This window comes from Callospermophilus lateralis, unplaced genomic scaffold, assembly GCF_048772815.1.
Source record: "Callospermophilus lateralis isolate mCalLat2 unplaced genomic scaffold, mCalLat2.hap1 Scaffold_6038, whole genome shotgun sequence".
NCBI classification, from domain to species: Eukaryota; Metazoa; Chordata; class Mammalia; order Rodentia; family Sciuridae; genus Callospermophilus; species Callospermophilus lateralis.
In genome coordinates this window covers 89507-112958 of record NW_027514599.1, presented here as the reverse complement: position 1 = coordinate 112958, position 23452 = coordinate 89507, and the positions used below count along the sequence as shown (strand labels likewise).

At 67.2% G+C, this 23452-nt stretch overlaps 9 non-coding genes across 9 annotated transcripts; all 9 read right to left on the bottom strand.

Annotated features, from left to right (window-relative positions):
• Positions 1-296: 296 nt before the first annotated feature.
• Positions 297-415, bottom strand: LOC143640770 (5S ribosomal RNA). The gene has a single exon (XR_013155130.1). It is a non-coding gene; the product is annotated as a 5S ribosomal RNA (ribosomal RNA).
• A 2630-nt stretch (positions 416-3045) lies between these two features.
• LOC143640733 (5S ribosomal RNA) lies at positions 3046-3164 on the bottom strand. The gene has a single exon (XR_013155093.1). It is a non-coding gene; the product is annotated as a 5S ribosomal RNA (ribosomal RNA).
• Positions 3165-5801: 2637 nt separating this feature from the next.
• On the bottom strand, positions 5802-5920 carry LOC143640769 (5S ribosomal RNA). Its single transcript, XR_013155129.1, has one exon. It is a non-coding gene; the product is annotated as a 5S ribosomal RNA (ribosomal RNA).
• A 2626-nt stretch (positions 5921-8546) lies between these two features.
• LOC143640786 (5S ribosomal RNA) lies at positions 8547-8665 on the bottom strand. The gene has a single exon (XR_013155146.1). It is a non-coding gene; the product is annotated as a 5S ribosomal RNA (ribosomal RNA).
• A 2835-nt stretch (positions 8666-11500) lies between these two features.
• On the bottom strand, positions 11501-11619 carry LOC143640731 (5S ribosomal RNA). Its single transcript, XR_013155091.1, has one exon. It is a non-coding gene; the product is annotated as a 5S ribosomal RNA (ribosomal RNA).
• A 2643-nt stretch (positions 11620-14262) lies between these two features.
• On the bottom strand, positions 14263-14381 carry LOC143640768 (5S ribosomal RNA). Its single transcript, XR_013155128.1, has one exon. It is a non-coding gene; the product is annotated as a 5S ribosomal RNA (ribosomal RNA).
• A 2628-nt stretch (positions 14382-17009) lies between these two features.
• On the bottom strand, positions 17010-17128 carry LOC143640767 (5S ribosomal RNA). The gene has a single exon (XR_013155127.1). It is a non-coding gene; the product is annotated as a 5S ribosomal RNA (ribosomal RNA).
• A 2837-nt stretch (positions 17129-19965) lies between these two features.
• LOC143640766 (5S ribosomal RNA) lies at positions 19966-20084 on the bottom strand. The gene has a single exon (XR_013155126.1). It is a non-coding gene; the product is annotated as a 5S ribosomal RNA (ribosomal RNA).
• Positions 20085-22716: 2632 nt separating this feature from the next.
• Positions 22717-22835, bottom strand: LOC143640765 (5S ribosomal RNA). The gene has a single exon (XR_013155125.1). It is a non-coding gene; the product is annotated as a 5S ribosomal RNA (ribosomal RNA).
• Between the last annotated feature and the right edge of the window lie 617 nt (positions 22836-23452).

The following is a 23452-nucleotide window of genomic DNA, read 5'->3' as shown; positions in this document are numbered from 1 at the left end:
TGCACAGGACTGGTCGAGGCCTGGACCAGGCTCGGCTCCGCCGGGTCGCCTGGAGTGTCCTAGCGTCCCTGGAGAGAGCCAGGCCAGTGTGGCTCACTGCAGGCGCTGGGCGCTGGGCGCCGGAGGCGAGGCGGGAGGCGGGAGGCGGGAGGCCATCCGCAGGCCTGAAGGGACACCGGGAGCCCAGGGCTGCCCCTGCGCCCTACCCCCGCGGGCCCGGGGGTCACGGCCTGAGGCGGTCACGGACACTGTTTCCGGGCCACGCAAGAAAAGTGCGTGTGGGAAGGGGGCGCAAAAGCCTACAGCACCCGGTATTCCCAGGCGGTCTCCCATCCAAGTACTAACCAGGCCCGACCCTGCTTAGCTTCCGAGATCAGACGAGATCGGGCGCGTTCAGGGTGGTATGGCCGTAGACGGCGGAGGCTGCCCCGGAACGCCTCAAGAGCCTGCGCCGGCTTCCACCCTTCAGCCCAGGGGCAGGGGAGGGCAGGGGAGGGCAGGGCAGCGGTGGAGGGGGCCAACACAGCGGGTGTTCCCAGGGGGCCTCCCTCGCCCCGCCCCAGCACTGCCCAGCGCTCCTCAACTCAACTCCAGGCTGGCTTTCTCGCTCCGACCTGACTCGGTCCCCGCGGCGGCGCGGGGGTCCTGGGAGACTGGCCGGCTCTCCCTCTCGGGTCCTCGGCCGGGCCGGATCGGGTCGGGGTGGAGTGGGCTAGGCGGGGCTGACAGGGGCTGAGTCCCGCCTCCACCTCTGCCCCTGGGCACCTGGCTCCACCTACCGGGAGCCCCGCCCCGGCCTGGCCTGGCCTCTGCCCCTCCTCGCCGAGCCCCAAGACCCCCGACCCCCGGGCACCCGGCACCCGCACCGCCACCCCACCCAGCCCTTCGCCTGGCCGAGAATCCCCAGAGAATCCCCAGCTGCCGCCGCCCGCGCTACCCTAGCCTAGCCTAGCCGAGCAGAGCCGAGCCGGGCGCCCAGAGAGCCAGGGGCGAAGACGGGAGCAGACACCCCGGCCCCCCGCGCCGCCCACCGGACACCCCAGAGACCCTGACAGAGGCCCAGCGCCCCAGCTGGAAATGCAGTGGGACTGGGCAATGGCGAGCGGCCGGCCACACACAACACCTGTGCGGGGAGCCAACCTCAGGGAGGGCCCGAGGAGGAACACACGCAGGGACCCACAGACAACCGGGCAGCGGGTGGCGAGCCGGCTGTGGCCCGCTGGTTCCCAGTCAGTCAGTCAGTCAGTCAGTCACAGGGCCAGGCTCAGAAGTGCGCCGCTGGGGCGCGGGCCTCGCCCTGAGTTCCCCATCCACTCTGCTTTGTCCACTCTGCACAGCAGCGCTTGGCCGCCCCGCACCCCCACCGCCACCCCCACCCTACCCTACCTCACCCCCACCCCACCACACTCTACCCCACCCCCGAGTGACTCCCTTCGGACTGAGTGCCAAGGTCGGAGGGCTCTGCGCCTTGTTTGTACACCTCAAGGACCAGGACCTGTACAGCACCGCCCTGAGGAAGGGCACAGACCCCTCCGTCCATTTGTCCATGGGCTGTGCTCCCGGAAAGGACCGCCTGTGAAAGTAGCGTTCCGAGTCAAACCCCGTCAGAGCCCAGTCGACGGCCTCACCAGACCGGAAGCCCCCTCACCCGCAAGCCTTGCGGGGGGCGGGGGGGAGCAGCGGTTGCGGGGGGTCGCGCGCCCACCGGGCCTTCAGGCCCTGCCTCGCGGCCAGGCGTCTCCAGGTGGAGGGTTCGCCGCGAACAAAGGGGCCTCTGCCTCCCTGTCCCCACCGCCCGGCCTTGGCCTTCAGCTCCCCTCGGCACGTGGTCCTCCCCGGCAACCTCCTGGCCCCGAACCACTTGCCTGCTCCGAAGGCTGCTTCCTCCTCTTCTCGGAGCACCTGCCCTCCTTTGACATCTGCTCTCTTGCTTGGCTCCCAGCGCAGCCTCCTAAGACCCTGTGGCCTCCTGGGCCTTCTCTCAGCCTCTGCCCTGCACACACCCTGAAGACGTGCACTCACTTCAAGGGGGATGTGGGAATCCACTCTTACATCCACGGGAAGTTAGATGGGAGATGAGAGAACCTGTGACCGCCCAGTCTCGAGGCTGCCATGGACTGGGTGACTTGCAGCCCAGAGTGAGGTGGCTGGGGTGGGAGGGGGGAAGAGAGGAGTGAGTGTGTGTCTGTGTGTGTGTGTTTGTGAGAGAGAGAGAGAGAGAGAGAGAGAGAGCGAGAGAGACAGGGTGACAGACAGAAGGGCCAAGGAAAGAGACACACTGAGTGGGAGATGGAGACAGGAGGCCTCCTCACAGGCCAGTAGAGTCACAAAGGTGAAGGAGAGATGGATGAGCAGAGAGATAGACAGAAAGACATCTGCTTCCAGAGTGTGTGTGTGTGTGTGTGTGTGTGAGAGAGAGAGAGAGAGAGAGAGAGAGAGAGAGACAGAGATAGAGAGAGAGAGAGAGAAAGAGAGAGAGATGGGTGAAGAGACAGACTCAGGGCTGGGACCCTCAGGAGGAAGGCGTTGGGAAGGGAGGCAGAGTTGCCAAGGGACGGACCTAGGGAGAGACGCTGGATGGACTCTCTCACTCCCAGGACCTGGGTGGCCACGCTCTGCTGGTGTGGCAAGAACGGGTGGGGAGCGGCCCCTGCGGGTGGGCCCTGTGTTCTGGGGAAAAGCAGGTGTGCGCCTCCCCACCCCCCATCCGGGAGTGTGAGTGGTGGGGGGGGGTGGGGGTCGGTCAGGGTGCACAGGACTGGTCGAGGCCTGGACCAGGCTCGGCTCCGCCGGGTCGCCTGGAGTGTCCTAGCGTCCCTGGAGAGAGCCAGGCCAGTGTGGCTCACTGCAGGCGCTGGGCGCTGGGCGCCGGAGGCGAGGCGGGAGGCGGGAGGCGGGAGGCCAGCCGCAGGCCTGAAGGGACACCGGGAGCCCAGGGCTGCCCCTGCGCCCTACCCCCGCGGGCCCGGGGGTCACGGCCTGAGGCGGTCAAGGACACTGTTTCCGGGCCACGCAAGAAAAGTGCGAGTGGGAAGGGGGCGCAAAAGCCTACAGCACCCGGTATTCCCAGGCGGTCTCCCATCCAAGTACTAACCAGGCCCGACCCTGCTTAGCTTCCGAGATCAGACGAGATCGTGCGCGTTCAGGGTGGTATGGCCCTAGACGGCGGAGGCTGCCCCGGAACGCCTCAAGAGCCTGCGCCGGCTTCCACCCTTCAGCCCAGGGGCAGGGGAGGGCAGGGGAGGGCAGGGCAGCGGTGGAGGGGGCCAACACAGCGGGTGTTCCCAGGGGGCCTCCCTCGCCCCGCCCCAGCACTGCCCAGCGCTCCTCAACTCAACTCCAGGCTGGCTTTCTCGCTCCGACCTGACTCGGTCCATGCGGCGGCGCGGGGGTCCTGGGAGACTGGCCGGCTCTCCCTCTCGGGTCCTCGGCCGGGCCGGATCGGGTCGGGGTGGAGTGGGCTAGGCGGGGCTGACAGGGGCTGAGTCCCGCCTCCACCTCTGCCCCTGGGCACCTGGCTCCACCTACCGGGAGCCCCGCCCCGGCCTGGCCTGGCCTCTGCCCCTCCTCGCCGAGCCCCAAGACCCCCGACCCCCGGGCACCCGGCAACCGCACCGCCACCCCACCCAGCCCTTCGCCTGGCCGAGAATCCCCAGAGAATCCCCAGCTGCCGCCGCCCGCGCTACCCTAGCCTAGCCTAGCCGAGCAGAGCCGAGCCGGGCGCCCAGAGAGCCAGGGGCGAAGACGGGAGCAGACACCCCGGCCCCCCGCGCCCCCCACCGGACACCCCAGAGACCCTGACAGAGGCCCAGCGCCCCAGCTGGAAATGCAGTGGGACTGGGCAATGGCGAGTGGCCGGCCACACACAACACCTGTGCGGGGAGCCACCCTCAGGGAGGGCCCGAGGAGGAACACACGCAGGGACCCACAGACAACCGGGCAGCGGGTGGCGAGCCGGCTGTGGCCCGCTGGTTCCCAGTCAGTCAGTCAGTCAGTCAGTCAGTCAGTCAGTCACAGGGCCAGGCTCAGAAGTGCGCCGCTGGGGCGCGGGCCTCGCCCTGAGTTCCCCATCCACTCTGCTTTGTCCACTCTGCACAGCAGCGCTTGGCCGCCCCGCACCCCCACCGCCACCCCCACCCTACCCTACCTCACCCCCACCCCACCACACTCTACCCCACCCCCGAGTGACTCCCTTCGGACTGAGTGCCAAGGTCGGAGGGCTCTGCGCCTTGTTTGTACACCTCAAGGACCAGGACCTGTACAGCACCGCCCTGAGGAAGGGCACAGACCCCTCCGTCCATTTGTCCATGGGCTGTGCTCCCGGAAAGGACCGCCTGTGAAAGTAGCGTTCCGAGTCAAACCCCGTCAGAGCCCAGTCGACGGCCTCACCAGACCGGAAGCCCCCTCACCCGCAAGCCTTGCGGGGGGCGGGGGGGAGCAGCGGTTGCGGGGGGTCGCGCGCCCACCGGGCCTTCAGGCCCTGCCTCGCGGCCAGGCGTCTCCAGGTGGAGGGTTCGCCGCGAACAAAGGGGCCTCTGCCTCCCTGTCCCCACCGCCCGGCCTTGGCCTTCAGCTCCCCTCGGCACGTGGTCCTCCCCGGCAACCTCCTGGCCCCGAACCACTTGCCTGCTCCGAAGGCTGCTTCCTCCTCTTCTCGGAGCACCTGCCCTCCTTTGACATCTGCTCTCTTGCTTGGCTCCCAGCGCAGCCTCCTAAGACCCTGTGGCCTCCTGGGCCTTCTCTCAGCCTCTGCCCTGCACACACCCTGAAGACGTGCACTCACTTCAAGGGGGATGTGGGAATCCACTCTTACATCCACGGGAAGTTAGATGGGAGATGAGAGAACCTGTGACCGCCCAGTCTCGAGGCTGCCATGGACTGGGTGACTTGCAGCCCAGAGTGAGGTGGCTGGGGTGGGAGGGGGGAAGAGAGGAGTGAGTGTGTGTCTGTGTGTGTGTGTTTGTGAGAGAGAGAGAAAGAGAGAGAGAGAGAGAGAGCGAGAGAGACAGGGTGACAGACAGAAGGGCCAAGGAAAGAGACACACTGAGTGGGAGATGGAGACAGGAGGCCTCCTCACAGGCCAGTAGAGTCACAAAGGTGAAGGAGAGATGGATGAGCAGAGAGATAGACAGAAAGACATCTGCTTCCAGAGTGTGTGTGTGTGTGTGTGTGTGAGAGAGAGAGAGAGAGAGAGAGAGAGACAGAGATAGAGAGAGAGAGAGAGAAAGAGAGAGAGATGGGTGAAGAGACAGACTCAGGGCTGGGACCCTCAGGAGGAAGGCGTTGGGAAGGGAGGCAGAGTTGCCAAGGGACGGACCTAGGGAGAGACGCTGGATGGACTCTCTCACTCCCAGGACCTGGGTGGCCACGCTCTGCTGGTGTGGCAAGAACGGGTGGGGAGCGGCCCCTGCGGGTGGGCCCTGTGTTCTGGGGAAAAGCAGGTGTGCGCCTCCCCACCCCCCATCCGGGAGTGTGAGTGGTGGGGGGGGTGGGGGTCGGTCAGGGTGCACAGGACTGGTCGAGGCCTGGACCAGGCTCGGCTCCGCCGGGTCGCCTGGAGTGTCCTAGCGTCCCTGGAGAGAGCCAGGCCAGTGTGGCTCACTGCAGGCGCTGGGCGCTGGGCGCCGGAGGCGAGGCGGGAGGCGGGAGGCGGGAGGCCATCCGCAGGCCTGAAGGGACACCGGGAGCCCAGGGCTGCCCCTGCGCCCTACCCCCGCGGGCCCGGGGGTCACGGCCTGAGGCGGTCACGGACACTGTTTCCGGGCCACGCAAGAAAAGTGCGTGTGGGAAGGGGGCGCAAAAGCCTACAGCACCCGGTATTCCCAGGCGGTCTCCCATCCAAGTACTAACCAGGCCCGACCCTGCTTAGCTTCCGAGATCAGACGAGATCGGGCGCGTTCAGGGTGGTATGGCCGTAGACGGCGGAGGCTGCCCCGGAACGCCTCAAGAGCCTGCGCCGGCTTCCACCCTTCAGCCCAGGGGCAGGGGAGGGCAGGGGAGGGCAGGGCAGCGGTGGAGGGGGCCAACACAGCGGGTGTTCCCAGGGGGCCTCCCTCGCCCCGCCCCAGCACTGCCCAGCGCTCCTCAACTCAACTCCAGGCTGGCTTTCTCGCTCCGACCTGACTCGGTCCCCGCGGCGGCGCGGGGGTCCTGGGAGACTGGCCGGCTCTCCCTCTCGGGTCCTCGGCCGGGCCGGATCGGGTCGGGGTGGAGTGGGCTAGGCGGGGCTGACAGGGGCTGAGTCCCGCCTCCACCTCTGCCCCTGGGCACCTGGCTCCACCTACCGGGAGCCCCGCCCCGGCCTGGCCTGGCCTCTGCCCCTCCTCGCCGAGCCCCAAGACCCCCGACCCCCGGGCACCCGGCACCCGCACCGCCACCCCACCCAGCCCTTCGCCTGGCCGAGAATCCCCAGAGAATCCCCAGCTGCCGCCGCCCGCGCTACCCTAGCCTAGCCTAGCCGAGCAGAGCCGAGCCGGGCGCCCAGAGAGCCAGGGGCGAAGACGGGAGCAGACACCCCGGCCCCCCGCGCCGCCCACCGGACACCCCAGAGACCCTGACAGAGGCCCAGCGCCCCAGCTGGAAATGCAGTGGGACTGGGCAATGGCGAGCGGCCGGCCACACACAACACCTGTGCGGGGAGCCAACCTCAGGGAGGGCCCGAGGAGGAACACACGCAGGGACCCACAGACAACCGGGCAGCGGGTGGCGAGCCGGCTGTGGCCCGCTGGTTCCCAGTCAGTCAGTCAGTCAGTCAGTCACAGGGCCAGGCTCAGAAGTGCGCCGCTGGGGCGCGGGCCTCGCCCTGAGTTCCCCATCCACTCTGCTTTGTCCACTCTGCACAGCAGCGCTTGGCCGCCCCGCACCCCCACCGCCACCCCCACCCTACCCTACCTCACCCCCACCCCACCACACTCTACCCCACCCCCGAGTGACTCCCTTCGGACTGAGTGCCAAGGTCGGAGGGCTCTGCGCCTTGTTTGTACACCTCAAGGACCAGGACCTGTACAGCACCGCCCTGAGGAAGGGCACAGACCCCTCCGTCCATTTGTCCATGGGCTGTGCTCCCGGAAAGGACCGCCTGTGAAAGTAGCGTTCCGAGTCAAACCCCGTCAGAGCCCAGTCGACGGCCTCACCAGACCGGAAGCCCCCTCACCCGCAAGCCTTGCGGGGGGCGGGGGGGAGCAGCGGTTGCGGGGGGTCGCGCGCCCACCGGGCCTTCAGGCCCTGCCTCGCGGCCAGGCGTCTCCAGGTGGAGGGTTCGCCGCGAACAAAGGGGCCTCTGCCTCCCTGTCCCCACCGCCCGGCCTTGGCCTTCAGCTCCCCTCGGCACGTGGTCCTCCCCGGCAACCTCCTGGCCCCGAACCACTTGCCTGCTCCGAAGGCTGCTTCCTCCTCTTCTCGGAGCACCTGCCCTCCTTTGACATCTGCTCTCTTGCTTGGCTCCCAGCGCAGCCTCCTAAGACCCTGTGGCCTCCTGGGCCTTCTCTCAGCCTCTGCCCTGCACACACCCTGAAGACGTGCACTCACTTCAAGGGGGATGTGGGAATCCACTCTTACATCCACGGGAAGTTAGATGGGAGATGAGAGAACCTGTGACCGCCCAGTCTCGAGGCTGCCATGGACTGGGTGACTTGCAGCCCAGAGTGAGGTGGCTGGGGTGGGAGGGGGGAAGAGAGGAGTGAGTGTGTGTCTGTGTGTGTGTGTTTGTGAGAGAGAGAGAAAGAGAGAGAGAGAGAGAGAGCGAGAGAGACAGGGTGACAGACAGAAGGGCCAAGGAAAGAGACACACTGAGTGGGAGATGGAGACAGGAGGCCTCCTCACAGGCCAGTAGAGTCACAAAGGTGAAGGAGAGATGGATGAGCAGAGAGATAGACAGAAAGACATCTGCTTCCAGAGTGTGTGTGTGTGTGTGTGTGTGAGAGAGAGAGAGAGAGAGAGAGAGAGACAGAGATAGAGAGAGAGAGAGAGAAAGAGAGAGAGATGGGTGAAGAGACAGACTCAGGGCTGGGACCCTCAGGAGGAAGGCGTTGGGAAGGGAGGCAGAGTTGCCAAGGGACGGACCTAGGGAGAGACGCTGGATGGACTCTCTCACTCCCAGGACCTGGGTGGCCACGCTCTGCTGGTGTGGCAAGAACGGGTGGGGAGCGGCCCCTGCGGGTGGGCCCTGTGTTCTGGGGAAAAGCAGGTGTGCGCCTCCCCACCCCCCATCCGGGAGTGTGAGTGGTGGGGGGGGGTGGGGGTCGGTCAGGGTGCACAGGACTGGTCGAGGCCTGGACCAGGCTCGGCTCCGCCGGGTCGCCTGGAGTGTCCTAGCGTCCCTGGAGAGAGCCAGGCCAGTGTGGCTCACTGCAGGCGCTGGGCGCTGGGCGCCGGAGGCGAGGCGGGAGGCGGGAGGCGGGAGGCCATCCGCAGGCCTGAAGGGACACCGGGAGCCCAGGGCTGCCCCTGCGCCCTACCCCCGCGGGCCCGGGGGTCACGGCCTGAGGCGGTCACGGACACTGTTTCCGGGCCACGCAAGAAAAGTGCGTGTGGGAAGGGGGCGCAAAAGCCTACAGCACCCGGTATTCCCAGGCGGTCTCCCATCCAAGTACTAACCAGGCCCGACCCTGCTTAGCTTCCGAGATCAGACGAGATCGGGCGCGTTCAGGATGGTATGGCCGTAGACGGCGGAGGCTGCCCCGGAACGCCTCAAGAGCCTGCGCCGGCTTCCACCCTTCAGCCCAGGGGCAGGGGAGGGCAGGGGAGGGCAGGGCAGCGGTGGAGGGGGCCAACACAGCGGGTGTTCCCAGGGGGCCTCCCTCGCCCCGCCCCAGCACTGCCCAGCGCTCCTCAACTCAACTCCAGGCTGGCTTTCTCGCTCCGACCTGACTCGGTCCATGCGGCGGCGCGGGGGTCCTGGGAGACTGGCCGGCTCTCCCTCTCGGGTCCTCGGCCGGGCCGGATCGGGTCGGGGTGGAGTGGGCTAGGCGGGGCTGACAGGGGCTGAGTCCCGCCTCCACCTCTGCCCCTGGGCACCTGGCTCCACCTACCGGGAGCCCCGCCCCGGCCTGGCCTGGCCTCTGCCCCTCCTCGCCGAGCCCCAAGACCCCCGACCCCCGGGCACCCGGCAACCGCACCGCCACCCCACCCAGCCCTTCGCCTGGCCGAGAATCCCCAGAGAATCCCCAGCTGCCGCCGCCCGCGCTACCCTAGCCTAGCCTAGCCGAGCAGAGCCGAGCCGGGCGCCCAGAGAGCCAGGGGCGAAGACGGGAGCAGACACCCCGGCCCCCCGCGCCCCCCACCGGACACCCCAGAGACCCTGACAGAGGCCCAGCGCCCCAGCTGGAAATGCAGTGGGACTGGGCAATGGCGAGTGGCCGGCCACACACAACACCTGTGCGGGGAGCCACCCTCAGGGAGGGCCCGAGGAGGAACACACGCAGGGACCCACAGACAACCGGGCAGCGGGTGGCGAGCCGGCTGTGGCCCGCTGGTTCCCAGTCAGTCAGTCAGTCAGTCAGTCAGTCAGTCACAGGGCCAGGCTCAGAAGTGCGCCGCTGGGGCGCGGGCCTCGCCCTGAGTTCCCCATCCACTCTGCTTTGTCCACTCTGCACAGCAGCGCTTGGCCGCCCCGCACCCCCACCGCCACCCCCACCCTACCCTACCTCACCCCCACCCCACCACACTCTACCCCACCCCCGAGTGACTCCCTTCGGACTGAGTGCCAAGGTCGGAGGGCTCTGCGCCTTGTTTGTACACCTCAAGGACCAGGACCTGTACAGCACCGCCCTGAGGAAGGGCACAGACCCCTCCGTCCATTTGTCCATGGGCTGTGCTCCCGGAAAGGACCGCCTGTGAAAGTAGCGTTCCGAGTCAAACCCCGTCAGAGCCCAGTCGACGGCCTCACCAGACCGGAAGCCCCCTCACCCGCAAGCCTTGCGGGGGGCCGGGGGGAGCAGCGGTTGCGGGGGGTCGCGCGCCCACCGGGCCTTCAGGCCCTGCCTCGCGGCCAGGCGTCTCCAGGTGGAGGGTTCGCCGCGAACAAAGGGGCCTCTGCCTCCCTGTCCCCACCGCCCGGCCTTGGCCTTCAGCTCCCCTCGGCACGTGGTCCTCCCCGGCAACCTCCTGGCCCCGAACCACTTGCCTGCTCCGAAGGCTGCTTCCTCCTCTTCTCGGAGCACCTGCCCTCCTTTGACATCTGCTCTCTTGCTTGGCTCCCAGCGCAGCCTCCTAAGACCCTGTGGCCTCCTGGGCCTTCTCTCAGCCTCTGCCCTGCACACACCCTGAAGACGTGCACTCACTTCAAGGGGGATGTGGGAATCCACTCTTACATCCACGGGAAGTTAGATGGGAGATGAGAGAACCTGTGACCGCCCAGTCTCGAGGCTGCCATGGACTGGGTGACTTGCAGCCCAGAGTGAGGTGGCTGGGGTGGGAGGGGGGAAGAGAGGAGTGAGTGTGTGTCTGTGTGTGTGTGTTTGTGAGAGAGAGAGAGAGAGAGAGAGAGAGAGCGAGAGAGACAGGGTGACAGACAGAAGGGCCAAGGAAAGAGACACACTGAGTGGGAGATGGAAACAGGAGGCCTCCTCACAGGCCAGTAGAGTCTCAAAGGTGAAGGAGAGATGGATGAGCAGAGAGATAGACAGAGAGACATCTGCTTCCAGAGTGTGTGTGTGTGTGTGTGTGTGTGAGAGAGAGAGAGAGAGAGAGAGAGAGCGAGAGAGACAGGGTGACAGACAGAAGGGCCAAGGAAAGAGACACACTGAGTGGGAGATGGAGACAGGAGGCCTCCTCACAGGCCAGTAGAGTCACAAAGGTGAAGGAGAGATGGATGAGCAGAGAGATAGACAGAAAGACATCTGCTTCCAGAGTGTGTGTGTGTGTGTGTGTGTGAGAGAGAGAGAGAGAGAGAGAGAGAGACAGAGATAGAGAGAGAGAGAGAGAAAGAGAGAGAGATGGGTGAAGAGACAGACTCAGGGCTGGGACCCTCAGGAGGAAGGCGTTGGGAAGGGAGGCAGAGTTGCCAAGGGACGGACCTAGGGAGAGACGCTGGATGGACTCTCTCACTCCCAGGACCTGGGTGGCCACGCTCTGCTGGTGTGGCAAGAACGGGTGGGGAGCGGCCCCTGCGGGTGGGCCCTGTGTTCTGGGGAAAAGCAGGTGTGCGCCTCCCCACCCCCCATCCGGGAGTGTGAGTGGTGGGGGGGGGTGGGGGTCGGTCAGGGTGCACAGGACTGGTCGAGGCCTGGACCAGGCTCGGCTCCGCCGGGTCGCCTGGAGTGTCCTAGCGTCCCTGGAGAGAGCCAGGCCAGTGTGGCTCACTGCAGGCGCTGGGCGCTGGGCGCCGGAGGCGAGGCGGGAGGCGGGAGGCGGGAGGCCAGCCGCAGGCCTGAAGGGACACCGGGAGCCCAGGGCTGCCCCTGCGCCCTACCCCCGCGGGCCCGGGGGTCACGGCCTGAGGCGGTCACGGACACTGTTTCCGGGCCACGCAAGAAAAGTGCGTGTGGGAAGGGGGTGCAAAAGCCTACAGCACCCGGTATTCCCAGGCGGTCTCCCATCCAAGTACTAACCAGGCCCGACCCTGCTTAGCTTCCGAGATCAGACAAGATCGGGCGCGTTCAGGGTGGTATGGCCGTAGACGGCGGAGGCTGCCCCGGAACGCCTCAAGAGCCTGCGCCGGCTTCCACCCTTCAGCCCAGGGGCAGGGGAGGGCAGGGGAGGGCAGGGCAGCGGTGGAGGGGGCCAACACAGCGGGTGTTCCCAGGGGGCCTCCCTCGCCCCGCCCCAGCACTGCCCAGCGCTCCTCAACTCAACTCCAGGCTGGCTTTCTCGCTCCGACCTGACTCGGTCCATGCGGCGGCGCGGGGGTCCTGGGAGACTGGCCGGCTCTCCCTCTCGGGTCCTCGGCCGGGCCGGATCGGGTCGGGGTGGAGTGGGCTAGGCGGGGCTGACAGGGGCTGAGTCCCGCCTCCACCTCTGCCCCTGGGCACCTGGCTCCACCTACCGGGAGCCCCGCCCCGGCCTGGCCTGGCCTCTGCCCCTCCTCGCCGAGCCCCAAGACCCCCGACCCCCGGGCACCCGGCAACCGCACCGCCACCCCACCCAGCCCTTCGCCTGGCCGAGAATCCCCAGAGAATCCCCAGCTGCCGCCGCCCGCGCTACCCTAGCCTAGCCTAGCCGAGCAGAGCCGAGCCGGGCGCCCAGAGAGCCAGGGGCGAAGACGGGAGCAGACACCCCGGCCCCCCGCGCCCCCCACCGGACACCCCAGAGACCCTGACAGAGGCCCAGCGCCCCAGCTGGAAATGCAGTGGGACTGGGCAATGGCGAGTGGCCGGCCACACACAACACCTGTGCGGGGAGCCACCCTCAGGGAGGGCCCGAGGAGGAACACACGCAGGGACCCACAGACAACCGGGCAGCGGGTGGCGAGCCGGCTGTGGCCCGCTGGTTCCCAGTCAGTCAGTCAGTCAGTCAGTCAGTCAGTCACAGGGCCAGGCTCAGAAGTGCGCCGCTGGGGCGCGGGCCTCGCCCTGAGTTCCCCATCCACTCTGCTTTGTCCACTCTGCACAGCAGCGCTTGGCCGCCCCGCACCCCCACCGCCACCCCCACCCTACCCTACCTCACCCCCACCCCACCACACTCTACCCCACCCCCGAGTGACTCCCTTCGGACTGAGTGCCAAGGTCGGAGGGCTCTGCGCCTTGTTTGTACACCTCAAGGACCAGGACCTGTACAGCACCGCCCTGAGGAAGGGCACAGACCCCTCCGTCCATTTGTCCATGGGCTGTGCTCCCGGAAAGGACCGCCTGTGAAAGTAGCGTTCCGAGTCAAACCCCGTCAGAGCCCAGTCGACGGCCTCACCAGACCGGAAGCCCCCTCACCCGCAAGCCTTGCGGGGGGCGGGGGGGAGCAGCGGTTGCGGGGGGGTCGCGCGCCCACCGGGCCTTCAGGCCCTGCCTCGCGGCCAGGCGTCTCCAGGTGGAGGGTTCGCCGCGAACAAAGGGGCCTCTGCCTCCCTGTCCCCACCGCCCGGCCTTGGCCTTCAGCTCCCCTCGGCACGTGGTCCTCCCCGGCAACCTCCTGGCCCCGAACCACTTGCCTGCTCCGAAGGCTGCTTCCTCCTCTTCTCGGAGCACCTGCCCTCCTTTGACATCTGCTCTCTTGCTTGGCTCCCAGCGCAGCCTCCTAAGACCCTGTGGCCTCCTGGGCCTTCTCTCAGCCTCTGCCCTGCACACACCCTGAAGACGTGCACTCACTTCAAGGGGGATGTGGGAATCCACTCTTACATCCACGGGAAGTTAGATGGGAGATGAGAGAACCTGTGACCGCCCAGTCTCGAGGCTGCCATGGACTGGGTGACTTGCAGCCCAGAGTGAGGTGGCTGGGGTGGGAGGGGGGAAGAGAGGAGTGAGTGTGTGTCTGTGTGTGTGTGTTTGTGAGAGAGAGAGAGAGAGAGAGAGAGAGAGAGAGCGAGAGAGACAGGGTGACAGACAGAAGGGCCAAGGAAAGAGACACACTGAGTGGGAGATGGAGACAGGAGGCCTCCTCACAGGCCAGTAGAGTCACAAAGGTGAAGGAGAGATGGATGAGCAGAGAGATAGACAGAAAGACATCTGCTTCCAGAGTGTGTGTGTGTGTGTGTGTGTGTGTGAGAGAGAGAGAGAGAGAGAGAGAGAGAGAGACAGAGATAGAGAGAGAGAGAGAGAAAGAGAGAGAGATGGGTGAAGAGACAGACTCAGGGCTGGGACCCTCAGGAGGAAGGCGTTGGGAAGGGAGGCAGAGTTGCCAAGGGACGGACCTAGGGAGAGACGCTGGATAGACTCTCTCACTCCCAGGACCTGGGTGGCCACGCTCTGCTGGTGTGGCAAGAACGGGTGGGGAGCGGCCCCTGCGGGTGGGCCCTGTGTTCTGGGGAAAAGCAGGTGTGCGCCTCCCCACCCCCCATCCGGGAGTGTGAGTGGTGGGGGGGGGTGGGGGTCGGTCAGGGTGCACAGGACTGGTCGAGGCCTGGACCAGGCTCGGCTCCGCCGGGTCGCCTGGAGTGTCCTAGCGTCCCTGGAGAGAGCCAGGCCAGTGTGGCTCACTGCAGGCGCTGGGCGCTGGGCGCCGGAGGCGAGGCGGGAGGCGGGAGGCGGGAGGCCAGCCGCAGGCCTGAAGGGACACCGGGAGCCCAGGGCTGCCCCTGCGCCCTACCCCCGCGGGCCCGGGGGTCACGGCCTGAGGCGGTCACGGACACTGTTTCCGGGCCACGCAAGAAAAGTGCGTGTGGGAAGGGGGCGCAAAAGCCTACAGCACCCGGTATTCCCAGGCGGTCTCCCATCCAAGTACTAACCAGGCCCGACCCTGCTTAGCTTCCGAGATCAGACGAGATCGGGCGCGTTCAGGGTGGTATGGCCGTAGACGGCGGAGGCTGCCCCGGAACGCCTCAAGAGCCTGCGCCGGCTTCCACCCTTCAGCCCAGGGGCAGGGGAGGGCAGGGGAGGGCAGGGCAGCGGTGGAGGGGGCCAACACAGCGGGTGTTCCCAGGGGGCCTCCCTCGCCCCGCCCCAGCACTGCCCAGCGCTCCTCAACTCAACTCCAGGCTGGCTTTCTCGCTCCGACCTGACTCGGTCCCCGCGGCGGCGCGGGGGTCCTGGGAGACTGGCCGGCTCTCCCTCTCGGGTCCTCGGCCGGGCCGGATCGGGTCGGGGTGGAGTGGGCTAGGCGGGGCTGACAGGGGCTGAGTCCCGCCTCCACCTCTGCCCCTGGGCACCTGGCTCCACCTACCGGGAGCCCCGTCCCGGCCTGGCCTGGCCTCTGCCCCTCCTCGCCGAGCCCCAAGACCCCCGACCCCCGGGCACCCGGCACCCGCACCGCCACCCCACCCAGCCCTTCGCCTGGCCGAGAATCCCCAGAGAATCCCCAGCTGCCGCCGCCCGCGCTACCCTAGCCTAGCCTAGCCGAGCAGAGCCGAGCCGGGCGCCCAGAGAGCCAGGGGCGAAGACGGGAGCAGACACCCCGGCCCCCCGCGCCCCCCACCGGACACCCCAGAGACCCTGACAGAGGCCCAGCGCCCCAGCTGGAAATGCAGTGGGACTGGGCAATGGCGAGCGGCCGGCCACACACAACACCTGTGCGGGGAGCCACCCTCAGGGAGGGCCCGAGGAGGAACACAGGCAGGGACCCACAGACAACCGGGCAGCGGGTGGCGAGCCGGCTGTGGCCCGCTGCTTCCCAGTCAGTCAGTCAGTCAGTCAGTCAGTCAGTCAGTCACAGGGCCAGGCTCAGAAGTGCGCCGCTGGGGCGCGGGCCTCGCCCTGAGTTCCCCATCCACTCTGCTTTGTCCACTCTGCACAGCAGCGCTTGGCCGCCCCGCACCCCCACCGCCACCCCCACCCTACCCTACCTCACCCCCACCCCACCACACTCTACCCCACCCCCGAGTGACTCCCTTCGGACTGAGTGCCAAGGTCGGAGGGCTCTGCGCCTTGTTTGTACACCTCAAGGACCAGGACCTGTACAGCACCGCCCTGAGGAAGGGCACAGACCCCTCCGTCCATTTGTCCATGGGCTGTGCTCCCGGAAAGGACCGCCTGTGAAAGTAGCGTTCCGAGTCAAACCCCGTCAGAGCCCAGTCGACGGCCTCACCAGACCGGAAGCCCCCTCACCCGCAAGCCTTGCGGGGGGCGGGGGGGAGCAGCGGTTGCGGGGGGTCGCGCGCCCACCGGGCCTTCAGGCCCTGCCTCGCGGCCAGGCGTCTCCAGGTGGAGGGTTCGCCGCGAACAAAGGGGCCTCTGCCTCCCTGTCCCCACCGCCCGGCCTTGGCCTTCAGCTCCCCTCGGCACGTGGTCCTCCCTGGCAACCTCCTGGCCCCGAACCACTTGCCTGCTCCGAAGGCTGCTTCCTCCTCTTCTCGGAGCACCTGCCCTCCTTTGACATCTGCTCTCTTGCTTGGCTCCCAGCGCAGCCTCCTAAGACCCTGTGGCCTCCTGGGCCTTCTCTCAGCCTCTGCCCTGCACACACCCTGAAGACGTGCACGCACTTCAAGGGGGATGTGGGAATCCACTCTTACATCCACGGGAAGTTAGATGGGAGATGAGAGAACCTGTGACCGCCCAGTCTCGAGGCTGCCATGGACTGGGTGACTTGCAGCCCAGAGTGAGGTGGCTGGGGTGGGAGGGGGGAAGAGAGGAGTGAGTGTGTGTCTGTGTGTGTGTGTTTGTGAGAGAGAGAGAGAGCGAGAGAGACAGGGTGACAGACAGAAGGGCCAAGGAAAGAGACACACTGAGTGGGAGATGGAGACAGGAGGCCTCCTCACAGGCCAGTAGAGTCACAAAGGTGAAGGAGAGATGGATGAGCAGAGAGATAGACAGAAAGACATCTGCTTCCAGAGTGTGTGTGTGTGTGTGTGTGTGTGAGAGAGAGAGAGAGAGAGAGAGAGAGAGAGAGACAGAGATAGAGAGAGAGAGAGAGAAAGAGAGAGAGATGGGTGAAGAGACAGACTCAGGGCTGGGACCCTCAGGAGGAAGGCGTTGGGAAGGGAGGCAGAGTTGCCAAGGGACGGACCTAGGGAGAGACGCTGGATGGACTCTCTCACTCCCAGGACCTGGGTGGCCACGCTCTGCTGGTGTGGCAAGAACGGGTGGGGAGCGGCCCCTGCGGGTGGGCCCTGTGTTCTGGGGAAAAGCAGGTGTGCGCCTCCCCACCCCCCATCCGGGAGTGTGAGTGGTGGGGGGGGGTGGGGGTCGGTCAGGGTGCACAGGACTGGTCGAGGCCTGGACCAGGCTCGGCTCCGCCGGGTCGCCTGGAGTGTCCTAGCGTCCCTGGAGAGAGCCAGGCCAGTGTGGCTCACTGCAGGCGCTGGGCGCTGGGCGCCGGAGGCGAGGCGGGAGGCGGGAGGCCGGAGGCCAGCCGCAGGCCTGAAGGGACACCGGGAGCCCAGGGCTGCCCCTGCGCCCTACCCCCGCGGGCCCGGGGGTCACGGCCTGAGGCGGTCACGGACACTGTTTCCGGGCCACGCAAGAAAAGTGCGTGTGGGAAGGGGGCGCAAAAGCCTACAGCACCCGGTATTCCCAGGCGGTCTCCCATCCAAGTACTAACCAGGCCCGACCCTGCTTAGCTTCCGAGATCAGACGAGATCGGGCGCGTTCAGGGTGGTATGGCCGTAGACGGCGGAGGCTGCCCCGGAACGCCTCAAGAGCCTGCGCCGGCTTCCACCCTTCAGCCCAGGGGCAGGGGAGGGCAGGGGAGGGCAGGGCAGCGGTGGAGGGGGCCAACACAGCGGGTGTTCCCAGGGGGCCTCCCTCGCCCCGCCCCAGCACTGCCCAGCGCTCCTCAACTCAACTCCAGGCTGGCTTTCTCGCTCCGACCTGACTCGGTCCATGCGGCGGCGCGGGGGTCCTGGGAGACTGGCCGGCTCTCCCTCTCGGGTCCTCGGCCGGGCCGGATCGGGTCGGGGTGGAGTGGGCTAGGCGGGGCTGACAGGGGCTGAGTCCCGCCTCCACCTCTGCCCCTGGGCACCTGGCTCCACCTACCGGGAGCCCCGCCCCGGCCTGGCCTGGCCTCTGCCCCTCCTCGCCGAGCCCCAAGACCCCCGACCCCCGGGCACCCGGCAACCGCACCGCCACCCCACCCAGCCCTTCGCCTGGCCGAGAATCCCCAGAGAATCCCCAGCTGCCGCCGCCCGCGCTACCCTAGCCTAGCCTAGCCGAGCAGAGCCGAGCCGGGCGCCCAGAGAGCCAGGGGCGAAGACGGGAGCAGACACCCCGGCCCCCCGCGCCCCCCACCGGACACCCCAGAGACCCTGACAGAGGCCCAGCGCCCCAGCTGGAAATGCAGTGGGACTGGGCAATGGCGAGCGGCCGGCCACACACAACACCTGTGCGGGGAGCCACCCTCAGGGAGGGCCCGAGGAGGAACACACGCAGGGACCCACAGACAACCGGGCAGCGGGTGGCGAGCCGGCTGTGGCCCGCTGGTTCCCAGTCAGTCAGTCAGTCAGTCAGTCAGTCAGTCACAGGGCCAGGCTCAGAAGTGCGCCGCTGGGGCGCGGGCCTCGCCCTGAGTTCCCCATCCACTCTGCTTTGTCCACTCTGCACAGCAGCGCTTGGCCGCCCCGCACCCCCACCGCCACCCCCACCCTACCCTACCTCACCCCCACCCCACCACACTCTACCCCACCCCCGAGTGACTCCCTTCGGACTGAGTGCCAAGGTCGGAGGGCTCTGCGCCTTGTTTGTACACCTCAAGGACCAGGACCTGTACAGCACCGCCCTGAGGAAGGGCAGAGACCCCTCCGTCCATTTGTCCATGGGCTGTGCTCCCGGAAAGGACCGCCTGTGAAAGTAGCGTTCCGAGTCAAACCCCGTCAGAGCCCAGTCGACGGCCTCACCAGACCGGAATCCCCCTCACCCGCAAGCCTTGCGGGGGGCCGGGGGGAGCAGCGGTTGCGGGGGGTCGCGCGCCCACCGGGCCTTCAGGCCCTGCCTCGCGGCCAGGCGTCTCCAGGTGGAGGGTTCGCCGCGAACAAAGGGGCCTCTGCCTCCCTGTCCCCACCGCCCGGCCTTGGCCTTCAGCTCCCCTCGGCACGTGGTCCTCCCCGGCAACCTCCTGGCCCCGAACCACTTGCCTGCTCCGAAGGCTGCTTCCTCCTCTTCTCGGAGCACCTGCCCTCCTTTGACATCTGCTCTCTTGCTTGGCTCCCAGCGCAGCCTCCTAAGACCCTGTGGCCTCCTGGGCCTTCTCTCAGCCTCTGCCCTGCACACACCCTGAAGACGTGCACTCACTTCAAGGGGGATGTGGGAATCCACTCTTACATCCACGGGAAGTTAGATGGGAGATGAGAGAACCTGTGACCGCCCAGTCTCGAGGCTGCCATGGACTGGGTGACTTGCAGCCCAGAGTGAGGTGGCTGGGGTGGGAGGGGGGAAGAGAGGAGTGAGTGTGTGTCTGTGTGTGTGTGTTTGTGAGAGAGAGAGAGAGAGAGAGAGAGAGAGCGAGAGAGACAGGGTGACAGACAGAAGGGCCAAGGAAAGAGACACACTGAGTGGGAGATGGAGACAGGAGGCCTCCTCACAGGCCAGTAGAGTCTCAAAGGTGAAGGAGAGATGGATGAGCAGAGAGATAGACAGAAAGACATCTGCTTCCAGAGTGTGTGTGTGTGTGTGTGTGTGTGTGAGAGAGAGAGAGAGAGAGAGAGAGAGCGAGAGAGACAGGGTGACAGACAGAAGGGCCAAGGAAAGAGACACACTGAGTGGGAGATGGAGACAGGAGGCCTCCTCACAGGCCAGTAGAGTCACAAAGGTGAAGGAGAGATGGATGAGCAGAGAGATAGACAGAAAGACATCTGCTTCCAGAGTGTGTGTGTGTGTGTGTGTGTGAGAGAGAGAGAGAGAGAGAGAGAGAGACAGAGATAGAGAGAGAGAGAGAGAAAGAGAGAGAGATGGGTGAAGAGACAGACTCAGGGCTGGGACCCTCAGGAGGAAGGCGTTGGGAAGGGAGGCAGAGTTGCCAAGGGACGGACCTAGGGAGAGACGCTGGATGGACTCTCTCACTCCCAGGACCTGGGTGGCCACGCTCTGCTGGTGTGGCAAGAACGGGTGGGGAGCGGCCCCTGCGGGTGGGCCCTGTGTTCTGGGGAAAAGCAGGTGTGCGCCTCCCCACCCCCCATCCGGGAGTGTGAGTGGTGGGGGGGGGTGGGGGTCGGTCAGGGTGCACAGGACTGGTCGAGGCCTGGACCAGGCTCGGCTCCGCCGGGTCGCCTGGAGTGTCCTAGCGTCCCTGGAGAGAGCCAGGCCAGTGTGGCTCACTGCAGGCGCTGGGCGCTGGGCGCCGGAGGCGAGGCGGGAGGCGGGAGGCGGGAGGCCAGCCGCAGGCCTGAAGGGACACCGGGAGCCCAGGGCTGCCCCTGCGCCCTACCCCCGCGGGCCCGGGGGTCACGGCCTGAGGCGGTCACGGACACTGTTTCCGGGCCACGCAAGAAAAGTGCGTGTGGGAAGGGGGCGCAAAAGCCTACAGCACCCGGTATTCCCAGGCGGTCTCCCATCCAAGTACTAACCAGGCCCGACCCTGCTTAGCTTCCGAGATCAGACGAGATCGGGCGCGTTCAGGGTGGTATGGCCGTAGACGGCGGAGGCTGCCCCGGAACGCCTCAAGAGCCTGCGCCGGCTTCCACCCTTCAGCCCAGGGGCAGGGGAGGGCAGGGGAGGGCAGGGCAGCGGTGGAGGGGGCCAACACAGCGGGTGTTCCCAGGGGGCCTCCCTCGCCCCGCCCCAGCACTGCCCAGCGCTCCTCAACTCAACTCCAGGCTGGCTTTCTCGCTCCGACCTGACTCGGTCCCCGCGGCGGCGCGGGGGTCCTGGGAGACTGGCCGGCTCTCCCTCTCGGGTCCTCGGCCGGGCCGGATCGGGTCGGGGTGGAGTGGGCTAGGCGGGGCTGACAGGGGCTGAGTCCCGCCTCCACCTCTGCCCCTGGGCACCTGGCTCCACCTACCGGGAGCCCCGTCCCGGCCTGGCCTGGCCTCTGCCCCTCCTCGCCGAGCCCCAAGACCCCCGACCCCCGGGCACCCGGCACCCGCACCGCCACCCCACCCAGCCCTTCGCCTGGCCGAGAATCCCCAGAGAATCCCCAGCTGCCGCCGCCCGCGCTACCCTAGCCTAGCCTAGCCGAGCAGAGCCGAGCCGGGCGCCCAGAGAGCCAGGGGCGAAGACGGGAGCAGACACCCCGGCCCCCCGCGCCCCCCACCGGACACCCCAGAGACCCTGACAGAGGCCCAGCGCCCCAGCTGGAAATGCAGTGGGACTGGGCAATGGCGAGCGGCCGGCCACACACAACACCTGTGCGGGGAGCCACCCTCAGGGAGGGCCCGAGGAGGAACACAGGCAGGGACCCACAGACAACCGGGCAGCGGGTGGCGAGCCGGCTGTGGCCCGCTGCTTCCCAGTCAGTCAGTCAGTCAGTCAGTCAGTCAGTCAGTCACAGGGCCAGGCTCAGAAGTGCGCCGCTGGGGCGCGGGCCTCGCCCTGAGTTCCCCATCCACTCTGCTTTGTCCACTCTGCACAGCAGCGCTTGGCCGCCCCGCACCCCCACCGCCACCCCCACCCTACCCTACCTCACCCCCACCCCACCACACTCTACCCCACCCCCGAGTGACTCCCTTCGGACTGAGTGCCAAGGTCGGAGGGCTCTGCGCCTTGTTTGTACACCTCAAGGACCAGGACCTGTACAGCACCGCCCTGAGGAAGGGCACAGACCCCTCCGTCCATTTGTCCATGGGCTGTGCTCCCGGAAAGGACCGCCTGTGAAAGTAGCGTTCCGAGTCAAACCCCGTCAGAGCCCAGTCGACGGCCTCACCAGACCGGAAGCCCCCTCACCCGCAAGCCTTGCGGGGGGCGGGGGGGAGCAGCGGTTGCGGGGGGTCGCGCGCCCACCGGGCCTTCAGGCCCTGCCTCGCGGCCAGGCGTCTCCAGGTGGAGGGTTCGCCGCGAACAAAGGGGCCTCTGCCTCCCTGTCCCCACCGCCCGGCCTTGGCCTTCAGCTCCCCTCGGCACGTGGTCCTCCCTGGCAACCTCCTGGCCCCGAACCACTTGCCTGCTCCGAAGGCTGCTTCCTCCTCTTCTCGGAGCACCTGCCCTCCTTTGACATCTGCTCTCTTGCTTGGCTCCCAGCGCAGCCTCCTAAGACCCTGTGGCCTCCTGGGCCTTCTCTCAGCCTCTGCCCTGCACACACCCTGAAGACGTGCACGCACTTCAAGGGGGATGTGGGAATCCACTCTTACATCCACGGGAAGTTAGATGGGAGATGAGAGAACCTGTGACCGCCCAGTCTCGAGGCTGCCATGGACTGGGTGACTTGCAGCCCAGAGTGAGGTGGCTGGGGTGGGAGGGGGGAAGAGAGGAGTGAGTGTGTGTCTGTGTGTGTGTGTTTGTGAGAGAGAGAGAGAGCGAGAGAGACAGGGTGACAGACAGAAGGGCCAAGGAAAGAGACACACTGAGTGGGAGATGGAGACAGGAGGCCTCCTCACAGGCCAGTAGAGTCACAAAGGTGAAGGAGAGATGGATGAGCAGAGAGATAGACAGAAAGACATCTGCTTCCAGAGTGTGTGTGTGTGTGTGTGTGTGTGTGAGAGAGAGAGAGAGAGAGAGAGAGAGAGAGAGAGACAGAGATAGAGAGAGAGAGAGAGAAAGAGAGAGAGATGGGTGAAGAGACAGACTCAGGGCTGGGACCCTCAGGAGGAAGGCGTTGGGAAGGGAGGCAGAGTTGCCAAGGGACGGACCTAGGGAGAGACGCTGGATAGACTCTCTCACTCCCAGGACCTGGGTGGCCACGCTCTGCTGGTGTGGCAAGAACGGGTGGGGAGCGGCCCCTGCGGGTGGGCCCTGTGTTCTGGGGAAAAGCAGGTGTGCGCCTCCCCACCCCCCATCCGGGAGTGTGAGTGGTGGGGGGGGGTGGGGGTCGGTCAGGGTGCACAGGACTGGTCGAGGCCTGGACCAGGCTCGGCTCCGCCGGGTCGCCTGGAGTGTCCTAGCGTCCCTGGAGAGAGCCAGGCCAGTGTGGCTCACTGCAGGCGCTGGGCGCTGGGCGCCGGAGGCGAGGCGGGAGGCGGGAGGCGGGAGGCCAGCCGCAGGCCTGAAGGGACACCGGGAGCCCAGGGCTGCCCCTGCGCCCTACCCCCGCGGGCCCGGGGGTCACGGCCTGAGGCGGTCACGGACACTGTTTCCGGGCCACGCAAGAAAAGTGCGTGTGGGAAGGGGGCGCAAAAGCCTACAGCACCCGGTATTCCCAGGCGGTCTCCCATCCAAGTACTAACCAGGCCCGACCCTGCTTAGCTTCCGAGATCAGACGAGATCGGGCGCGTTCAGGGTGGTATGGCCGTAGACGGCGGAGGCTGCCCCGGAACGCCTCAAGAGCCTGCGCCGGCTTCCACCCTTCAGCCCAGGGGCAGGGGAGGGCAGGGGAGGGCAGGGCAGCGGTGGAGGGGGCCAACACAGCGGGTGTTCCCAGGGGGCCTCCCTCGCCCCGCCCCAGCACTGCCCAGCGCTCCTCAACTCAACTCCAGGCTGGCTTTCTCGCTCCGACCTGACTCGGTCCCCGCGGCGGCGCGGGGGTCCTGGGAGACTGGCCGGCTCTCCCTCTCGGGTCCTCGGCCGGGCCGGATCGGGTCGGGGTGGAGTGGGCTAGGCGGGGCTGACAGGGGCTGAGTCCCGCCTCCACCTCTGCCCCTGGGCACCTGGCTCCACCTACCGGGAGCCCCGTCCCGGCCTGGCCTGGCCTCTGCCCCTCCTCGCCGAGCCCCAAGACCCCCGACCCCCGGGCACCCGGCACCCGCACCGCCACCCCACCCAGCCCTTCGCCTGGCCGAGAATCCCCAGAGAATCCCCAGCTGCCGCCGCCCGCGCTACCCTAGCCTAGCCTAGCCGAGCAGAGCCGAGCCGGGCGCCCAGAGAGCCAGGGGCGAAGACGGGAGCAGACACCCCGGCCCCCCGCGCCCCCCACC